The 22,313-nt window shown below is 45.5% G+C and overlaps 2 non-coding genes across 2 annotated transcripts; both read right to left on the bottom strand.

Annotated features, from left to right (window-relative positions):
- Window positions 1–982: 982 nt before the first annotated feature.
- On the bottom strand, window positions 983–1,055 carry trnak-cuu (transfer RNA lysine (anticodon CUU)). The gene has a single exon. It is a non-coding gene; the product is annotated as a tRNA-Lys (tRNA).
- Window positions 1,056–7,538: 6,483 nt separating this feature from the next.
- Window positions 7,539–7,622, bottom strand: trnal-uaa (transfer RNA leucine (anticodon UAA)). The gene has a single exon. It is a non-coding gene; the product is annotated as a tRNA-Leu (tRNA).
- Between the last annotated feature and the right edge of the window lie 14,691 nt (window positions 7,623–22,313).

Genomic DNA, 22,313 nt, shown 5'->3' with positions numbered 1-22,313 from the left:
TTCGTAACATGCAAAATACAAACTTTACAAAATGAAATCCACAAAAAATGTATGGGGAAATTATTTTCAATAGCATCCATTGCACCTTTGCACTGGGGCGGAGTAACACATCTTTATGTTTATTTGTCTTGCTTCAGTTTGCTGATAAAGTTTGAACTCGCGGCCTGTTCCCGTTAATGGTCACAAGCAGTACAGACAGACAGAGCGTGTCTGACCGCCCCGAGCTGTGCAAAAGGCATCAGTTTAGGACAAATGCATCAAATCCAATGTTCACCCGGCACCGAGAGAGACAACAAACAAAGAAAAGGGCAGAAGGAGATCGAGAAATAAAAGCTAAATGCAGAAAATTAAAATATTTCCCATCTTTGATTTCTCTCTATTCCAACCCAACCCTTCAGTGGCGGTTATATAACTTCAGTGTACATCGTTCAGTTCGATAATCGGACCAAAGAAAGACAGAAAATAATTGAAAACGGCCGAAACAAGGTACCTTAGGATCTTCAGTCGAACGCTCTCCCAACTGAGCTATTCTGGCCCCACGTTAGTTGAGCTTAGCGTCACTCTTTTGGAAGAAAATCTAACCCCGGGTGGAATTGCCTCTTCGTTCATTCCTCACTTCGGGGGAATGAGACCCGACCAGATCTCGGAGCTCAGGTTATGTTAATGATCTGCTGAAGCGTTTATAAACACAGAAAGCTGACACATCAGGGGAGGCCACACAGGGTTGGACACGGAGTGAAATACACTGAAGGGTTTTTTGTAAAGTTTACAGTGCAGACTAACCCCGAGCTGCAGGTGAAATTATATGAACTTCAATGTTTAGCAGCGGGATACCAGAGAGAGATAAGTGTCCCGAATCAGGGAGATATTTTCTGATACCGCTGTCAAATTTCATTTGTGTCAAACTCTCCCTGAACTCTCTGCAGCAATTCAGAGCCGAGGATGGCCTGTGAAATCAGCCTGAAAATCTAAAAAAATGCTTCGCCCAACGTGGGGCGCCAACCCACGCCCCTAAGATTAAGAGTTTTATGCTCTACCGACTGAGCTAGCCGGGCCCACATAAATGTAGTTTCAGTGGCTGTTATTACAGAGCGGCAGCTGTTGGTGCCCGTCTTCTTCTGCTAACTATGAACAAGTTTCCTCTCAATTCCCGGGTATATCAGTAAACCGACCCACACAAGCCCGAGCGAGCGATGGATTCCTCTCACTGATCGATAATTAAACTCAGATTTTCTGTTCTTTTCACCTTCCAAACATTCACATCCATTCTGCTCAGTATTTATTTCGCTTTCCTTTTTATTCTGTTCGTGCTTTTCCTTGTAAACATTTAATTGTAATTATTTATGAGAGGGAAGAAATGAAAAGAACAGATTTACTGGAATGGTTCCAGGGATGAGGGACTTCAGTTATGTGGAGAGACTGGAGAAGCTGGGGTTGTTTAGAGCAGAGACGGCCAAGAGGAGATTTGACAGGTGTTCAAAATCATGAACGGTTTTGTTTTCGTAAATAAGGAGAAACTGTTTCCAGCGGCAGAAGGGTCGGTAACCAGAGCAGACAGATTGAAGCTGATCGATAATAGAACCAGAGGCGACATAAGGGACCATGGTTTCATACGGCGAGTTGTTGTGATCTGGAATGCACTGCCTGAAAGGATGATGGAAGCAGATTCAATAATAAATTTCAAAGGGAATTGGATGTATACTGGAGGGGAAAACTTTACATTGCAATAGAAAAAATCAAGTTATTGGAACTAATTGAATAGTTCTACCAAAGAAGCAGCACAGGCACGGTGGGCCAAATGGCCTCCTTCTGTGTTTTCCCCTTCTGTGAAAATAATCTTAGCCAACTCCCTCTGACTCAAAGTGGGATGGAACCGTGAGAACTATAAACATCGCACTTTAAACAACTAGACTAATCTGCCGTTCGTTCGCTTGTCTCCACACCGGCTGTTCCTCACTTGTACGTTGTTTCCAGCCTGTTCTGGTCTTCTGAACTTCACTCGTTCTGCTCTATCGACCGTGGCCGGCTCGCTGCTCATTTCACTCCCCCTCTCCCTGCCCTTTCCCCCTTCCAAATTTCTTGGCTGAACAGCACCTCGCATCTGCTCTCTTAATGTAAGAGGAAAAGTTTACCCTTTCCCGCAAGTCCGGCCCGTGCACGCGGATCAGCAATGTTAAAAATGTACAGTCATCTTCTGTCAGCAAAAGTAATTCAGGTATTTCTGTTACATGAGGTCAGTGATTTCTAGAAATAGTCGGGTGTGGAGCAGTTCCAATACACGTTGGAACGCAGTGTCCAAACCGACCGAGAGAAGACTCGAAACTGCAATTTTCTGAAACATTATGTAACACACCGAAGTTAAACACCTTACCCATTATGGGACGCGGTCGCTGACAAAGTGACGCTGATTTCTTATTGTTCTTGAAATGTCACTGAATTAACTGACTGGAGGAATTGCTTCAGCTCCACGTGATTGGCTCGGCTCATCCTTGGGCCGAGCGGTGAGTGGTGCAAACAAATTCTGCAACTGAATCATTAATGTTCTTCAAGGATGGGAAACTGCCCCTGTTGTATCCGTGTGTTAATAGAGATACTGAAGGCAGGAGTTCGTTTCACAGGTGTTTACTGAACAAAGTCTGGAGGTCAAGTAACTGATACAACAGGCTTATATAGCCCGAGTGGCCATTACCGGCATTACAGTACACAGGGGGCTCTTAAAAGCACATACACTACAATTCCTCCCCTTTTAGCCAACCAGTACATAATATTTTAAGTAATCATTAATTACATGTTACAAGAACAATAATCTACACATTGCTGCATTTAATCAATTATAAGTCAGTCTCTCTGGAGGCTTCCTGACTCGGTGGTGTAGTAGTTTCTGGTGGTGTAGTAGGTTCTTTTGGTAAGGCTGATTCGGCTTGAATGCCAGTGTCGGGTTCATCGGGTTCCAGTATCACCGGATCGGAGGTAGATACTATGGGTATCTCTACTTCATCATTAGGCGTATAGAGTTGTGGTGTAGGTTGTCCCTTTTCGGATGACTCTATGATCTGGTCAGCATGGCGCCTTATTATGCTTTCTCCAATGTCCACGGTATACATCAGTGGTCCTAGTCGTGTGCAAATAGTTCCAGGCTGCCATTTCTCGGTACGGTAGTCCCGGGCCAAAACTTGTTGACCTATCTGGAAGGTTCTAGTTGGCCTTTCATTCATGCCTTGAAATTGTCGGTTCTCCACGTCCTTTCTGATGTTTGGCTTGATCAAATCCAGCCTGCATCTTAGGCTTCTATTGAAGAACATCATGGCGGGAGATTGGTTTGTAACCATATGTGTTGCATTCCTATATGCAAACAAGAAGTTATCTACCTTATGCTGAAGTTTTATGTCTGCATTGCCCATGGCCTTTACGGCCTTCTTGAAGGTCTGGACAAACCTTTCAGCCAATCCATTGGTGGCGGGATGGTATGGGGCAGACGTTTAGTGCTTAACCCCATTGTTTTTTAAGAACTTCCTGAATTCTTCGGACACAAATTGCGGTCCATTATCAGAACAGATCTGTTCAGGCAGCCCATTCCTGGCAAATATGGCCCTTATTACTGTGATGGTTTTTTCCGTGGTGGTGGAGGACATCTTTATTACCTCTGGCCACTACCCTGATGACAGAATTTATAAGTCCAAATAATGGGCTGGAAGAAATGGACTGCAAGTTAAGATCCCATAATGGCAACTTCACGGGAGGCTTCATCATATCACACAGTTACGAGTGTGAAAAACAAGGGAAAGAATGTTACAGGTATAACGGTACCTGGGTGAACTTGGATCAACAACCACGCAGACCCTGTAGAATGACAAATGCCAACAATGTGGTAAGATGTAATAGACACTGGCAGGTGTTGGGTCAAGTTGGAGGAGGATCTGTCCTGAGCTGCGCGGAAAATGTTATAAGATGGACTATTGTACACGGCATTACAACACCTCAACCAACAACAACAAGGACCACACAACAAGGATTAACCATAAAACCAACAACACCCACAATCACAACAATACCTGAAGAACGAGGGGGCCGAAATTGAAGCCTGGGCCTGAAAATTGACTCGTGATATTCACTGAGGAGGGAGAACAATTGTATGATAACGTGAGACACAAAATTGTACCGGTACTAATGAACTTAACCATGTTACAAAGGCCAGGATATTGTGAAAGGTTTACTAAAACTAGAGAATTGTATGCATATATGATAAAGAATGTAAGTAACCAAGCTGCTGATGCGACAGGGACTACTAATTTTATGGGACATGCTGCATTCCACCAAAGGATTAGGAGGAACTCAGAAACCGATATACTCACGGGAATAAACACGGGGACATAATTCATTAATGCCCTATATAGACAAGGAGTCCAAAGTAGTGTGGAACGACTACAAAGGGCAAAACTACAGATTTTAGGGAAGGAAACTGGCTTGATTCGACAAGGATCAGAGTTGGGAGGACATACAATAAGGAAATTACTCGAGGGAATCAAGGCTTTAGGGGGCCATGCTAGCATTATCAACAAACTAAACCATAGAGACGAGGAACAGGCCAAAGACGGGGTAGGGAGAGGCTTGTGTCATGCCTATCGCCAATGGATCACCGGACAGTTGAAACCCAATCTGGCACAGATACAGCGAGGCGAGGTACCAGACTGGATTAACAACACACAGGTCCATGGCCTGAGGCAGAATCAAGGCCCTCTGAGTAATTGTACCCTCAAAGGGATGACCAGAGTAAAGCCAGTGATACAAAAATGTAAAGCAGACGTGACAGCAATGATAGGCATGGTACTCCTGATACCAGTGGTGGGACTGGACATGACTCCATACTCACAGTACCAAGTAACAAACATAGGCATAGTGAGGGGAGAGATATGCCTCCAATACTATCCAATTGATACCTATGCCATCAGAAAGAATGGTACTATGAGAGGAGTCTCCCTAAACGCATGCCACGGGAAAGGAACGCTTGCGATATGCCCACATCCGGTAGCAGAAGCCCGAATGATGAGTGCGGCTATAATAAGACAGAGGGGTGTGTGTTGGAATTATTACATGTTGATCACAATCACACCCGCTCAGGATATAGAGGAGAAGGGGAGTATTGTATAGCCGCCACAGAGACTGAGTACCAATATAGTAACCTTGTATGTGCAATCACAATGCCTAACTTCTACTTTACACCAAAGATCCATGTGACAATTGGACACACAGATTGGTGTAGGTACATTCAAGGGAGGAGATAAAACTAAATGTGCCAGATAGTCTAAAGGACGAGTTGGTCAATTATGAAGATCCGGTAGGGGCCCCAATACCCCACCTGCAAGAAGTTCTGCAAGAAATAAAAGAAGATTTAAGTAAGATGGTGAAACAGTACATATTGTGGCAAAGGAATCTTGGGGAATTAGAAAGGGCCATAGAGGTAGGGCTACAGGAAGTCCCGTGGTATGACAAGCTGTGGGATTGGGGGATGAATGTCAACATACACCCATGCATCTGCATCATTTTTCATATATTAGTGATAGTACAGTTAGTCATGCTTATAGGGTGGGGAGTAGCAGCATGCACTGCTTGTAAAAAGAAACGGACCAAACAAAGAGCTATGTGAGTTGGAAAGAGCTGGAAAACACAAGTTTGCTCTAAACATAATGGGTATGCAGGGCCTTCCGAACCAGCGCCTGATCACCGCATGGGGCAGGTGGCACTGTGATGCTTATACATGTGGTTTAACTTGGGCAAGGGCCAAGTACCAAAAGGGTGGATTGCAGTGGGGAATGAGTTCAACTGACATCGCTGGCAGTTTCACTGAATGGTTTAATACAGACAATAATCTAATAGGTCTTTGCAGTAGTAAGCTTTTTCTAAATTGCTGAACTGGCAGTTGAGATAACCTAAGCAGTAGTGTTAGAACTGCATACTGTGTCACTTAGAGACAATTGCAAATAGTCGGATGTGGAACCCATAAGATGCCTAGAGGATGTAAGTTCTGTTCTGGCAGGAAAGTAATACAATGAGTTGGAAGTAAAGAGGCCAAGAGAGGCAGGAAACGAGGACAATGAGTCAGAAGAACAATGTTGATGAGACCCCGTCTGGCATAAACAAAGGTCATAGGTGCAACAACAGCTTGGGGGATAACGGAAATATACATTTCAGATAATAAAGGCGGCACTTTAATGCAATGCAGCATAGGCAACCAATCAGTGAAGATGCATATGGGCCAAGGACCAATCAGGTGGTAGAAATGAATTTTGAATGAGCTGGACATATGTGTTGTAATGTATAAAAATGTAGTGTTTGCTGTACCTATTTGGAGAAGTCTGGCTAACACAGAGCAGATTGTCTCCCCAACAGTGTAATAAAGACACTTGATTGTCGAGTGTTGGTTTAAAATACTCCACAACACTTCTACAATTATTAATGACTTAAAAAACACAATAGAGAGCCATATATCCAAGTTTGCCGATGATGCAAAGGTTGGTGGTACGGTAAGTCATGTAGACAGCAGCATATAATTACAAAGATATATTGATAGATTAAGTGAATGGGCGAAACAGTGGTTGATGGATTTAAACGCAGGTAAGTAGGTCACCATTCATTTTAGACCAACAAAGTAGATACGAGTATTAATAACATGGTGCACAGCTCGGAACAGTGGAGTTCAAAGTGATTTCAGTCCATGTGCACAGACCACTAAAATGTAGCAGTAAGGTACAGAAATAATCAAGAAATCTCACAGTATGTTAGGCTTTATAACGAGGGGCTGGAATATAAAGGAGAGGAAGTTATTCTACAGATTTACAAAGACCTGGTTAGACCACATCTGGAGTTCTGTGTACAGTTCTGGGCACCGTCTGATAAAAGGATAGATTGACCTTGGAGGAAGTGATGTGCACATTCACCAGAACGTTACCAGCGCTCCAATGGTTAAAATATGAGGAGAGATTACATAAACTGGGCTTGTGCTTACTGGAATATAGAAGGTTGTGTGGATTTGATTGAGGTTTTTAAGATTTTGAAACGAATTGATAAGGTAGATAGAGAGAAACCTTTTATCACTGTTGGTGGCAGACTCTAGGACAAGGGGACATAATCGTAAAATCAGAGGCAGGTCATTTGGGAAAGAAGTTAGGAAGCATTTCTTCACGTGAAGGTTAGTAGCAGTGTGGAACTCTCTCCCATAAAATAGCAGTATATGCCAGCTCAAATAATAATGTTAATCTGAGATGGGTACATCTTTGCTAGACATGCGTTAAAATGATGTGGTGCCAAAGCAGATGGATGGAGTTAAGACACAGCTCAGACAGGAATTCAGTGAATGGCGAACAGTCTCAAGGGGCTGAATGGTCTCCTCCTGTTCCTATGTTCAGAACACCAATTGTAAATGAAGAAACGCTGCCTTGAAGGGTGAATTATAAATAGGCACCATCCCTTGCACACGTCATAAGCGTTTTCATACCAAAAAGAGCTTTAGGTTTTACTCTCAACTCTGTTGCCTGAACATCTACCGAGGAGTGGGGTTCGAAACCACGCGGACACACGTCCATTAAATCTTAAGTCCAACGCCTTAACCACTCGGCCACCCTGGTGAAAGCAGCTTTGCCGCGCAGTGCTTAAAAATTCGATAAATTCCTTGCAGGCTCTAAATTTAGTTTTCAGCGCAGAGCATAATTACACATCAACATAATCTGAAAATGTGAGAGGGTAAAGTTATTTCCTAAAACTACAGACGGTGAAAAGCTAAATTGCAAAAGCACAGCAGCTGGGCAAATAACACATTGAACTGGCCGTTCGTAACTAGACAAGACACCCCTCGGCTTTTAGCCCACAGAACATGTAACCCTCCCGTCAACACCGAACTCGTTTGAAGGAAGAATGTTAAAATGCACGTCACACACTCAGGATCAGCAAGCTCTAAACTGAGCCAGTGCTTAAAGGGTTAACTCATGAGGTGCAGAGTAAAATGATGTGGGGGGGGCGATGGAGAGAGTGACGGAGAGAAAGTAATAGTTGGACGGATAAACAGAGACCCAATTTGAAAAGCTTAAAGAAAGTGACTGAGACTGAGTGAGACATACAGAGAGACTGACACAAGGAAAGAAATACAGCAACAGAGAGAAATAAAGCGAATCATAGAGCGAGAAAAAGAGAAACATCACATTAAAGGAGAGAAAGTCCCTGCCGGCATGGATGGGAATTAGAGCCGTGACCTGAGGTTTACTGGTGAAAACACAAGCTCACTGAGGTAGAGGATTATTGCATCATAGAACCATAGAATGACGCACTTTCCCCACAGCCCTGCACATTGTTCGTCCTCAAGCATTTATCCAATTCCCTTCTGAAAGTGACTATTGGATCAGCGATCGGAACTGCTTCCACCAACAGTTCAGACAATGCAATCCAGATCATAACTACCCTCTGAGTAATAAAACAATCTCATCCTCTGAGTAATAAAACAATCTCATCATCTCACCACTGGTTCTTTTGCCAATTTAATTAATAATTTAAAGCTCAGGTCGATAGTTTTTTGGTAGACAAGGTAGGGATTGATTTGGAGTCAAAGCAGGAGGATGAAGTTAAGATCCAGGTCAGACATGCTCTCACTGAATGGCGGAACAGGCTCAAAGGGTTAAATGACCCAGCCCTGTTTCTATTTTCTGTCAATCGGCAGAGCGCCTGCTGTAAATGTAGGAACGTTGCCTGGAAATGTGAGACATAAATGTTAAAACTTCCTTTCCAATGGTTACAATTCTCGACCGAATTATCACATTCACCAGCAGCAGTTCTCGAACCCATGCGAACTGACGCATGCTCGAATCCCTCAACCGCTCGACCATCCTGGTGATTTAAACAGCGACGCGCAGTTGTACACAATTCAACAAAATCCTTTCACATCAAAATACCAATCCATTGATAATGCCAGTGATTTGAAAGCTGCTGTGGAAAAAAATAACAACATTTACTTTCCAGTTTCCAGGTCCACACCGTCTCCTTTTCACTGTGGGCGTCCAATCCCTCTACACATCCATCCACCATCAGGACGGCAGGAAGGCCCGCCGCTTCTTCCTGGAACGGAGGCCAACACAGTCACCATCCACTAGCCCCCTCCTCCACCTGATTGAACTTGTACTGAACATACATTGAACTAATTCTCCTTTGACTTAGCACTTGGAAAACAGTGACAGCATCGGACAAAGTCAACATTGATTTACAAAAGGTAAATTGTGCTTGACTAATCTACCGGAATTTTTTGAGGATGTAACGGGTAAAATAGATAAGGGAGAAACAGTGGATGTGGTGAGTTTGGACTTTCAGAAGGCTTTCGATAAGGTCCAGCATAAGAGATTAGCGTGTAAAGTTAAGGCACATGGGATTAGGGGCAAGGTATTGACTTGGATAGAGAACTGGTTGGCAGACAGAAAGCAAAGAGTTGGAATAAACGGGTCTTTTTCTGCGTGGCAGGCAGTGACTAGTGAGGTACCGAAGGGATCGGTCCTTGGACCCCAGCTATTCACAATATATTTTAATGATCTAGACAAGGGAACTAGATGTCTTATCTCCAAGTTTGCAGACGACACAAAGCTGGGTGGGCGTGTGTGCTGTGAGGAGGATGCCGAGAAACTCCAGGATGATTTGGACAGGTTGGGTGATTGGGCAGAAGAATGGCAGATGCAATATAACGTGGATAAATGCGAGGTTATCTACTTTGGTGTCAAAAACAGGAAGGCAGATTATTATCTGAATGGCAACAGATTGGGAGAAGGGGAAGTGGAACGAGACCTGGGTATCCTTGTGCAGCAGTCGCTTAAGGATAAGCATGCAGGTGCAGCAGGCAGTTAAGGAGGCAAATGGTATGTTGGCCTTCGTAGCGAGAGGGTTTGAGTACAGGAACAAGGATGATTTGCTCCAGTTGTACAGGGCCTTGGTGAGACCACATCTTGAGTATTGTGTGCAGTTTTGGTCGCCTTATCTGAGGAAGGATGTTCTTGCCATGGAAGGAGTTCAGCGAAGATTCACCAGGCTGATAACTGGGATGGCAGGAAAGACGAATGAGGAGAGATTGGGTCGATTGGGCTTGTACTCGCTGCAGTTTAGAAGAAGGACAGGGGATCTCATTGAACCTTATAAAATTCTGACAGGAGTGGACAGACTAGATGCAGGAAGGATGTTCCCGATGGTCGGGGAGTCCAGAACTAGTGGTCACAGTCTAAGGATAAGAAGTAAGCCATTTAGGACAGAAATGAGGAGGAATTTCTTCACCCGGAGAGTGGTGAACTTGTGTAATTCTGTACCACTGAAGGCAGTAGAGGCCAATCATTAAATATGTTCAAGAAGGAGTTGGGTATATTTCTTAAGGCTAAAGGGATCAAGGGGTATGGGGGAAAGCAGGGACAGGGTACTGAATTTGGATGATCAACCATGATCGCATTGAAAGGCGGAGCAGGCTCGAGCGGCCGAATGGCTTGCTCCTGCTCCTATCTTCTATGTTTCTATGAATCCATTCACTTCAACCAAATAAGCCCAGCTGCTCCCATAGCTAACTTGACGACACTTCCTACGACCTTGATCCCTGTAAGGACTATATTCCTTTTTCTCAGTTTATCCATCTCCATCATATCTCTTTTGATGATGCCGCCTTCCGATATGTTTTACTTTTCCCTCAACCAAGGAATCCCCTCCACCATGGTGGACAGGACCCTCGACTGTGCCCGTTCCATTTCCTGGACTTCTGCTCTCACCCATTCCTCTTCCTCCCAGAAGCACGAAAGGATTCCCCTTGTCCTCACCTTTCACCCCACCAGCCTCCACATTCAATGGATCATCCTCCGCCATTTCCTCTATCACCAGCGTGATCCCACCACCAAACACATCTTTCCCTCCCCTCCCCTTTAAGCATTCGGAAGAGACAGCTCCCTCTGCGACGCTCTGGTCCACTCATCCAGCACCCCACACCCCTTCCCCTTCCCATGGCACCTTCCTGTGCAAGCGCATGAGATGCAACACCTCCCCTTTTCTCGCCTCCCTTCCCACTGTCCAGGGACCCAAACACACCTTCCAGGTGAAACAACGATTTACTTGTACTTCTTGCAATTTGCTAAACTATATTCGTTACGGACTCCTCTACATTGGGGAGACCGCACAGAGATTGGGTGAATGCTTTGCAGAACACCTCAATTCCGTCCACAAGCGTGACCCTGATCATCCATTCGCCTCTCATTTAATTTCTCCGCCCCACTCTCACTCTGACCTCTCTGTCCTCAGCCTCCGACCCTGTTCTAATGAAGCTCAATGGAAGCTCGAGGAACAGCACCTCCTCTTTCGAATAGGCACTTTACAGCCTTCGAGACTGAACAGAGAGTTCAGTAATTTCAGATTCTAAACACATCTCCCATTTTTTCGGACAGTTGCTGTTGGTAAATATTCTACTGTTTCCTTTTACACTTCCTCTCGGTGCATGATTTTCTTTACGCGGCTCATTCCCATCCCCTTTCCCTTTTGTCATGTAATCACACATGCCTTCCACCCTGTCACAGGCCTTCCATTTTGTTCTTTCCTACCCGACCCCTTTCCCTGCATACATTTATAACATTTTCCAGTTCTGATGAATTTTTATCGACCTGAAACTTTAATGCAGTTGCTCTCTCCACTAATGCTGCCTGATCTGCTGAGTTTGTCCAGTAATTTTGGTTTCTATTTCAGATTTACAGCATCCACCGTATTTTGCTTTAGAAAAAATTACCATCAGTGCAATGGATGGGAGGTTGGGTTATCAACCAGTAATGCGTCAGTTCTGTGAAGCGAAAAGTGCGCGTTCAACGCTTGTCTGTGTCTTCATAAAAGTGACTTGTTGACCTCCTGTTGCTCCGAGCATCCCATCCTGATTCCAGTTGGTAATAATTCAGCAGGTCCACTTACCCATGACTTTGAAGATCAGTTCCTCAGTCTGTTGATTTTCCCAATCCTGTGCTAAGTGTTTTTATCTGAAGTCACCTGCTCCAGAACATTAATATTTGTTTCTCACAGGACTAAATAAACCACATCGAGGCAGAGGATTGAGCACCGTAGAGTGACACAGAGCTGAAGGATGCTATTCGGCCCATCATGTCTGTGCCAGCTTTGTGATCAGTCTATCCAATTAGACCCATAGCCCTGCACTTCCACATAGCCCTGCCATTTTTTCCCATCAAGTATTTTCCAATTCACGTTTGAAAGTTACTATTGATTCTGCTTCGTTCTTCCATGTTGAGATAATGGGGCAGAAATTAGGATTGGGGGCTTGCCGCGCGTGCAAGCCCCCGATGTGCACTTACCCAACGCGCCGGCCGTTGAGCTTCAGGGACGCCTGGAATTCCTGTTTTAAAATGATGACTCCCGGGCAGCGTCTCACATCACGCCGCCCAGGAGTGTAGCCAGTGCGAAGCCTGGAGCGCGCAGTGCAAGTGAGACACGCCCCTTGAGGTCACATTTTAATAGGACAGCCCCCAATGTTTCTCACAAGCTGCAAAGCATTTTTACATGCAGAGCAGCATTTTAAATAGGTTTTTGGTTTTTTATGAAGCTTTTGGTAACTTTTACATTATTTTGAAGAATCTGAAGTCATTTTAAACAGAATTAAAGCAATTTAAAGACACTCAAAGCTTTTTTTTATTCCATTTATTTAATTAGCAACGTCGTCATACATGTCTTCACACTGTTCCCTTTGGGGAACTGTACGGAGTGGGGGAAGGATTTCTGGCTGTGATTAACGCTCCTTCCATGACCATCTTTGTACCAGCCATTAGGGTGGTTAGTCCTATGGCAGGAGGGTTTTACGGGCTCCCACAACCTATACTGGGGAGTTGGGGGCACCCACACCCACACCCACGGACACGGACACAGATATCCCACTGCATGTCAACCGAGAATTTAGAGCCAGAGCTCCGACTCCACTTACCAGGACTGTCTGGAACGGGGTTCGCAAACCCTATGCCTTCTGGCCCACCAAGCGGGGATGCTACCGCTACGCCAAAGGCCCACTCCGATTAGCAACGTGAAATGGCTGGAATTAGCATAATTCGCGGCATTAAAAGAACGCACAATTGAACTGACAATGACCTCAGCAATCTCCTCAACGAGGTGGAGGCGCAGCGCCTGCTCATCATTGGTAATGAGAAGTCCAAGGCACCGCAAAAAGGACAGATGATAGCTTGGTCTTTCAATTGGCAGCATAGGGCTCCAGTCACGGGGAGAGAAAAGGCGCAGGAAATATTTGGGTGTCACCTTTTGCGCAGAGTGGGCCTTTTGCGTAGCGGTAAGCATCCCCACCGCTGGGCCAGAAGGAGTAGGGTTTAGAAACCCGCTCCAGACAGTGCCAGCAAGTGTAGTCGGAGCTCTGACTATAAATTCTGGGTGGACATCCAGCAGGATACTTGCGTCCGTGTGTGTGGGTGCCCCACCCCCCTCGTATGGGTTGTGGGAGCCCGTAAAAACCTCGCACCATAGGACTAACCACCCTAATGGCTGGTATGAAGATGGTTATGGTCACGGAAGGAGCATTAACGTGGCCAGAAATTCTTCCACCACTTCATACAGTTCCCGAAAGGGAACAGTGTGAGGACATGTACGACGATGACCTCTTGCACAATGCACCTCCTTGGACCCTCAGTCGCAGATGCGAGGGGGCAAATCGTGCAATTGTTAAATTTTTCATTTTATTGACATGTAAAATGTTGTGTTTGCATTTTTCATTGAAATGTTGATTTGTGACTGAAAGGATATGTAACCTTTTCCTTTAAACAGTGCAGCCTGTAGTCAGTTTGAAAAAAATTAGCAACTTTTATTGGAGCCAAAGTATTTTTACAACAACTTTTTGAAAATTAGAACATAGCTAGTTTCCACCATGAATGTCTTTATTGCACTAAGAAAACAGAAAAAGTCACTTTAAACTGTTAACACATTTTTTCTGAACTATTCATGTTTACAAATGTTTGAAAAGCAGGAAATAGCTAGTTAGCATTTTAAAGTTATAAACTATCTACATCAAAACTAACCCTGAAAACTGTTGTATGATGCAATAAAAGTTCACTGCTTCACTTTAAATTGTGTCTGCTCCTTTCTTTGCCTTGCGGGGGGGAGGGGGAGGTACAAGGCGCCACTAGCTCGTGAAGGTTTTGGCTACTAGCAGTTCCCGGGCATTTTTCTCGCTCACAGGCCTCCTCCTTACACAGACGTCCATGCAAGGAAGAAATGGAAAGAGTTGTTAAAGTAATTTTAATGAAGTGACTGGCTAGAAAATCACCCCGGCCTATGGCAGGAGAAACGCGTTATCGTCTTGGTAATACATCATACCTGCCTGATCAATTTCACAGCCCGAGATGATTTTCCAATAATTTACTTTCTCTGAAAGTCATAATTAAGTACATACATTCATACACATAAGGAAAGGAATATATATATACAATACATATACGCAAAGGAATATATACAGACATACATACATTATTACTTAAAAGAATATATTATTGATGAAAAGTTTCTTTCTTAAAAATGTTGGAGTCATTTTCACATTTAATAAACAGAGCAAATTCAATTCACATAGCCACAATTGCTCCTTCTACCTACAGTACTGAAAACCCGTTTTAAAAAACAAAAATAATCTTTAAAACTTACCTCAGCATTTCTTAAAATAACTTTCCTCCCTTTGCCAAACAAAAATATTGCCTTTCAGAAGCTCCACGATAAAATATATCTTCCTCCGCAGCCTCTGGAGCAACTGTACTCATGCTTTTTTCATGTGTAAGTTGTAAGGACTTAACCTCACTGAAAGCATGAATGAAACCGGCGAATTTTACTTAGCAAGCGCTGCCTGTGCAGTCGCACGCGTTCTGCCTCTGAAACCCTTCGTTCAGAGGACAGGAAATGCCGGTTTTCCCCGCATGCGCTGTGCATGCTGAAAACCGGCATTTCCTCCGGCCAGACGTGTGATTACCCCGACCGCACTCACGCGTTTGGAACGGAATTACTGGGCCATTAAGGCAAAGCTGCGTGAAGTGGTGCTGGAATAGTTGGACCAGTGAATCATCTTAACGCATTCTAACATAAGTCATCTTAAATCATTCTAACATTCCTCCCATTTAGAAGCGGAATCACTCTGGGACAATTAAATTTCTTTCTGTCTTTACCCTTGATCTGCTTGGCGTTTACAGTCGATTACTGTTACATTGATGTCAGCACACCAAACATGTCCACACGGCTCCAACGGTTCCTTTGGTCTTATTTCATTTGTTGACAATTATTCATGAGTTCCCCCGCATTCTTGGGAGAGCTCTCTGCTGACCCGGATCCTTGTTTTCCTGTTCAATTTTGTAACGGTTTGTCTAAGCATTGCATACACGATGATGACCAGGACCAATAGACGGCTCTGGAATATAACTAATAGTTGTGAACTAATTCCTACCAATGGGTGTATCGAGCTGTTATTGACGGGCTCACGCCGTGATTTCCTTCGCACCGCCTGCACCCTGTTAGCAGCTGTTGACCTTCGAGTCATTCTATAATCTCTTTTTGTTTTAGTGTCTGGGAAGTGATTGGGTTTCCAAATCCAATCAACATTTTGTCAGTGGCTGAGAGCATATCACCGAGTACTGTGATGTTAGTAACATCATGCTTGGTCACCGGTATCAGGATCTTATGATCTATCTTGGTGACCCGGGTCAGTTCAAAGCAGAAAGAGGAGTGAGTGACAGGGCAGGTGAGGGCTCTGTACTCACAGAGGCTGCGGCCGTAGTGACACAATAGCACCCCTGTGCGACACAATGAGATTTAGTTTGTCTCTGGTGCAAGCTTGTTCCAGACATGGTGCACTTTTGAGTTTCTTTATTCCAAACAAAGCCCCCATGGTGTTTTATTAACTGTCTCGGGTGATATCGACACATCCTTTGATTAATGAACATCGGCCTAGAAATTCAGTAAGGCGCCGCCAGCTTTGCGGCCAGTTACCGCCCAAAGAGGGCTTCTGCACCAATAGAGGAGTTTGCGCTGATATTCAGCGCAGCGGTAATGGCGGCGGTAGCCGTTAGCGCTGCGCCGGCACCGATGACGTCATCGGTGTGCGCCGTGCCCCGGTTCTGCCCCGATACCGGCCCGACCCCCATATTTATTTGCAGCCGCCTCTTCCGCAGCGGCCGCAAACAGCGATCAGAAAACGGGGCCGTACTGTAGCCTTAGTGGGGCGCTTTAAGGTGGAGGTGCGGCCGGCCGCTTTTTCGGCGGCCGCCTGCCTGCACCTCCTTCCCCGGCCTCCTCCACCCCCCCCCCGCGGCATTGCCAGCTGCTTTCCACGAACCCGGCACTTCTCCGTGGTGCCGGGCTCATTTGCCGGCACTATCCAGTGGCGATCTCCCCGTTGCAGGCACCTCCCCCTTAAGAGAAGGAGGAGGCCTGCAGTACCGCAGCCTGCCGCTCCACAGCGGGTGGCGCAGCGGCACCTAGAGCGCTGAAATTCAGTTTCAGCGCCCCAAGTGGGGGCGGGCACACCCTGGAATAGCGCCTGGTTCTGACTTGGGGTGCAAAAACTGAATATCTGACGGTCGCAACTGGCTCCGCGCTCAGCGCTAACTTTTGGGTGCATGCCAGCTGGCGGGCCCAAAGTGAATTTCTAGGCCATCCTGCCATGTCTGGTGCACTCCCTCTTTTATTTAGTTGCACCACGTACAGTGGGAAGGACTGATATTCTGATGCAATTATCTCCTCCAATATCTTTGCTGATTCTACTGACCATACTTTAACGGACACACGGCTTGCTATTATCGGCAGGGCAGGAATGATCCCTCCCAGACCCTTATGTTTATCCTGGCACGGGAGAGACGTAGCCAGACACCGCCCAACCTTCTGAGTTCACAAATGATGGGAAGCGTGAAGTCGACACCTTCCATTCTGCCAGCTGTTTATTTATCACAAAGGTGGGGATTAGGTTGTTCTCGATATCATCCAATCCCTGTTGTATTGGGGAAAGATGGAATATCCCATATATACTACAAGCAACTCCCTTTGAGGATTCACTTTTGGATGTTGCACTAATTCTGTCCTATATTCTATGTTTATTGGACACTCGGTCTGAAAACACTTGTCTAACCTCCCGTCCCTGGTCCTTGAACATTTGGTTCTCCTTCATCAACATTCCTGTAAGCTGCCATAGCATCTATCCCTCACTCTCATCCAATGAATCAATGGCCATCCCATTGCACCTGGCAGTTCCCCCGGTTCCAATAACCAACCACTGCCCCCCTTCTACAATACACAAACACTGCACCCACCACAGCAACAATACCCAACCACTGCTCCCACCACAGCTACAATATCCATCCATTGCCTCCCGGCTCCAATACACAACTACTGATCCAACCACAGCCACAACACCCAACCACTGCCCCCAGGCTCCAATACCCAACCATTACTCCCACCACCGCTACAATTACCAAACACTGCCCTCTGGCTCAGTACCCAACCATTCACCCACTGCTCCACGACTCCAATACCCAACCATTCACCCACTGCCCACCGTCTCCCACACCCAACCAGGTGTTGTATGCATGTGGTTTTCCTTATAATCCCCTGAGATTAAAGTATATGATTTTAGATGCTTGTGTCTGATAATTGCATGAATTGAGTACACATTGAATTCTGCTAATTACTTGCAACCTCTTGTGCATTTATAAGTAAAAGAAGTTTCACAGATTCATTGGGTTTTCTGTTGTCTGTACCACGAGTCTGAACTCTATAAACAGTCAGACAATCAGAATGCCTTACACCTCCCATCTGCACAAGTTCTCCAACTGCACGTTAACATGTATTATCTTATTTCTCCTATACGCTCTAGCACGTGACACTGGCAGTAATCCAGAGATTACTACATTTTTTGGTCCTGCTCTTTAACTTCCTCGCATGCTCCAGGAAATGTGTCTGTTGGACCACAGCCCGTTTTCCTATCACCGTCATTGGTTCCAACATGGATCATGGCTCCTGGCTGTTCAACGTCCCCTCACAACATGTTGTGCACCCTATCAGTGATGTCCATCACCCTGGTATCAGGGCGGCAACACACCCTGCGAGACTCACTACGACAGATGCAGAAACTCCTGTCTATCCCCCCTGAATATTGAATCCCCAAGGACTACTGTATGTGGTCGCTTTGCTACGCCCCCTGTGCAGCCATTTTCCCCACGAAGCCGTTTAGCAGATTCCAGCAACTCTCTCTTCAGCAAGCTCTTTGCTCTAGGATTCACTCCCCCGAGGTGCCTTCACCGTCACTGGTATCAGCAAGGAAACCCGGGTTGAGAGTGCGAGATTCGCGGGGGAATCCTGCACGGCCTACCACTTCTTAAACTGTCGTTTGGCCACCCACTCACTCCCCACCTGAACTCTCTGTAACTGCGGGGTTACCACCTCCTGCAACTTTTCTGCGGGGAATTGCCAGCATCCCGAATGCCCAGCAGTGACTCCCGCCGCTCCTCAGTCTCAGAAACCCTGAGCTCGTGCAACTGTAGGCTTTTCCTGCACACCTGTTTGTCCAGGACACAGGAAATTTTCTGGAGCTGCTGAATGCCACAAGAATTAGTGGCAACGGGTCTCAGCAGCCCGTTGACATGGGTTATAATTGGACGTTACTTTATTTTTGTAAATTTACTGTTCTACTTGATTTAAATTACTGAGCAGCTCCTTCCCCCTCTGCACCGAAGTCCCACTCTCAGCAACTTCTCATCACCACTCTGTTTAGCAGATTCACTCAATGCTGTCTTCACCAAGCTCTCTGCTCACAGCAGATGGACAACACTTCTCCATTGAAAACACATCAAGTATATATTATTGTATTGTTATACTATCAGCCCGAGTTTTATTGTTTAAATATGTCAGGAGATCCAAGCACATTCTGTTAAAGCAGAATGACAATGAGTGCAGTGGGAAATGTGAAGAAACAGCAGCAATTCCTTTCTGCTCATTGTACACACTGAAGGCATTTATTGCTGAGCAGCAGCCGCGGTGGAATCCACAGTCCGACGGCCCCTCTTCATCTTAACTGTGCGCCCCATTTTATAAATATTGTGAGGTAATTTTAAAAACAATAGATGAAAATACATTCAGACCAATGTAGATTCACGCTGCCCTCTTCTGACTATTGTCTGACTTATTGGCAAAGTTTCCATGAAATTAATGTATCGTGGATATACCGGCCAGGAGACAGGGAGAATTATTTGTGATGATTTTGCGATGTTCTAGGAAGTACCGGACAGGTACCCGTAGAGTTTCTTCTTTCCAATATTTGGTTCAATCCGTCATTCATGGTTTGGTTGTATGGCAGGTCACCCATTAACCATTTCCTTTAATTTCCCCAATTGCCTTCCCCTTCTTCTCAGAGAGATTATTTTGCTCAACAGGACACGTGCGTTCTGTCGGTTCCAACTATCCGGGAAGCTCCACATCCGTTTGGATGCATTGACACGGGCCTTCAGGGAGGCCATGTGTCAGCCGTGGCTGTTGGTGACACCCTGAATCAGAAAGATATTGATTCAGGTCCCAATTCAGATACTTGAGCACTCCACTGAGGGAGTGCTGCAATGTTGGAGCTGCCATGTTTTAGCTGAGACGTTAAACCCAGACCCCATCTGCTCTCTCATGTGGGCGTAAAAGATCATACGGCACTATTTTGGGAAAGAGCAGGCGAATTGTTCCCGGTGTGTGGGTCAATAATTATTCTGCAATCCACACAGATAAACCAGATTACCTGGTCATTTTCACATTGCTCTTTCTGGGACCTTGCAGTGCGCAAATTGGCTTCCACGTTTTATAAGAACATAATAAATATGGAGGTAGAGGAATAACTAGGGAGGTAGAGAGGACTTTAAACTAAGTAAGCGGGGGGCGGATCCCTGTCGAGAAAAATCTAGAATGCTAAAGATAAAGACAAGGAAGCTGTGCAGGAAAGTGATTGGGGTAAGGATAACCAGGTGGTGTCAGGAAGGAACAGAGTGTACAAACAAAAGAGTGCAATAACAAATAGGGCCCGGGTAATAAAAAATGGTAATAAGACAAATAGGGCCATTGTACAAAAAATGTGAAGATGTCTAAAAATGTTAAAAAGACAAATCTAAAGGCACTGTCTCTGCATGCACGAAGCATTCGTAATCTTCTTAGGTCATCCCTCGGAGCCGAGGATGACTTGCTTCCACATTAAAAATGAGTTCTCAAGGTGACCGATGAGACCAATGCAGGACCTGCAGTCTCTGTCACAGGTGGGACAGGCGGTGGTTGAAGGGGTGGGGGGCGTGGGTTGCTTGGGTTGACGTGCACTTCTTCTGTTGTTTGTGCTTGGCTTATGCTTGCTCCCGGTAAAGAGGGTGGAGGCGTTCTGTGCCTTCCCGGATGCTCCTGCTTCACATTGTGCGGTCATAGGCCACGGATTCCAAGGTGTCAGTGGGGATGTTGCACTTTTTCAAGGTTTCTGTGAGAGTGTCCTTGAAGCGTTTCCTCTGCCCACCCGGGGCTCTCTTGCTGTGTCAGAGCTCCGAGTAGAGCACTTGTCTTGGGAGTCTCATATCGGGAATGTGGATGATGTGGCTCGTCCATCGGAGCTGATTGAGCGTGGTCAAATTTTGATGCTGGGAATGTTGGCCTGAGCGAGAGAACTGACGTTGGTGTGCTGTTCCTGCCAATAGATTTGAAGGATCTTGTGGAGGCAGCGTTGGTGGTACCTCTCCAGTGCTTTGAGTTGCCTGTTGTATATGGTCCATGTCTCTGCACCATACAGGGGGCGGGTATCACTACTGCTCTGTAGACCATGAGCTTGGTGGTGGGTTTGATGTTGTGGTCTTCAAACACTCTCTTCCTCAGGTGACCGAAGGCTGCACTGGCACACTGAAGGCGGTGTTGGACTTCATCATCGACATCAGCCCTTTTTGACAGTAGGCTCCCGAGGTATGGAAAGTGTTCGACTCTGTCCAAGACATAGTCCTGGATTTTGAAATCAGGGAGCATTACTGTGTGGCGGGGGCAGGTTGATCGAAGACGTTTGTTTTATGGATGATTAGTGTACGGCCCATGCTCTTGCACGTTTCAGTGAAGGTGTTGACGATGGTTTGGAGTTCCACCTGAGAATATGCGCAAATGCAAACGAAGTCTGCATACTGTAATTCGATGACAGCGGATGGGACAACCTTGGATCCTCTCTTGAGGTGACGGATGTTGAACAGTTTCCCGTTTGTTCTGTAGATTAGCTCCACTCCAACGGGGAGCTTACTGAGGGTGAGATGGAGCATTGAAGCCAGGAAGATCGAGAAGAGCATTGGTGCGATGATACATCCTTGCTTGACCCCGGTCCGTACTTGAATTGGGTCTGTGCTGGATCCGTTGTTCAGGATCAAGGCTTGCATGTCGTCGTTTAGCAGGCAGAGGATGGTGACAAACATTTGAGGGCAGCCGAATTTGAGGAGGACACTCCATAATCCCTCATGTTTAACGGTGTCAAAGGCCTTTGTAGGTAGACGAATTACCAGCACTTAGATGTAAACAGATACTATGTAGTTGAGGTTATTTGGACACATGGCTGCAGGGTGACTACGAGAGTTGAATATCCAAAGATATTCGCTATTTAGGAAGGACAGGCAAAATGGAAAAGGAGGTGGGTGGCGTTGTTAGGAAAGGATGAAATCAGCACAATAATGAGAAATGATATTGGCTCAGAAAATCAAGATGTAGAATCAGTCTGGGTGGAGATTAGAAGCACGAAGGGGCTAAAAACATTGGTGGGAGTTGTCTATAGGCCTCCAACCAGTAGTAGTAATGCAGGGGATGGCATCAAACAGGAAATTAGAGATGCATGAAACAAGGGTACTACAGTAATCATGGGTGACTTTAATCTACATATAGACTGGCCAAATCAATTTATCAATGATACTGTGGAGGATGAATTCCTAGAGTGTGTACGAGATGTTTTTTTCGAACAGTACGTTGACGAGCTAACTAGGGAACAGGCTATCCTAGAATGGGTATTGTGCATTGAGAAGGGGTTAAGTAATAATCGTGTTGTGCGGTGTCCTTTAGGGAAGATTGATCATAAAATGATTGAATTCTTCATTAAGATGGAAAGTGAAGTATCCAATCCGAAACTAGGGTCCTAAATCTACACAAAGGAAACTCTGAAGGTATGAGGAGTGAGTTGGATATGATAGATTGGGGAGCTTTATTAAAAGGTTACCCTTGTTACATGCATCTCTAATTTCCTGTTTGATGCCATTGCCTACATTACT

Source organism: Somniosus microcephalus, unplaced genomic scaffold (assembly GCF_052327205.1).
Source record: "Somniosus microcephalus isolate GS21.2 unplaced genomic scaffold, FLI_Smic_1.0 unresolved_chr1, whole genome shotgun sequence".
Taxonomy (NCBI): domain Eukaryota; kingdom Metazoa; phylum Chordata; class Chondrichthyes; order Squaliformes; family Somniosidae; genus Somniosus; species Somniosus microcephalus.
The sequence above is the reverse complement of the archived record's forward strand: the minus strand, read 5'-3'. Positions and strand labels throughout refer to the sequence as shown.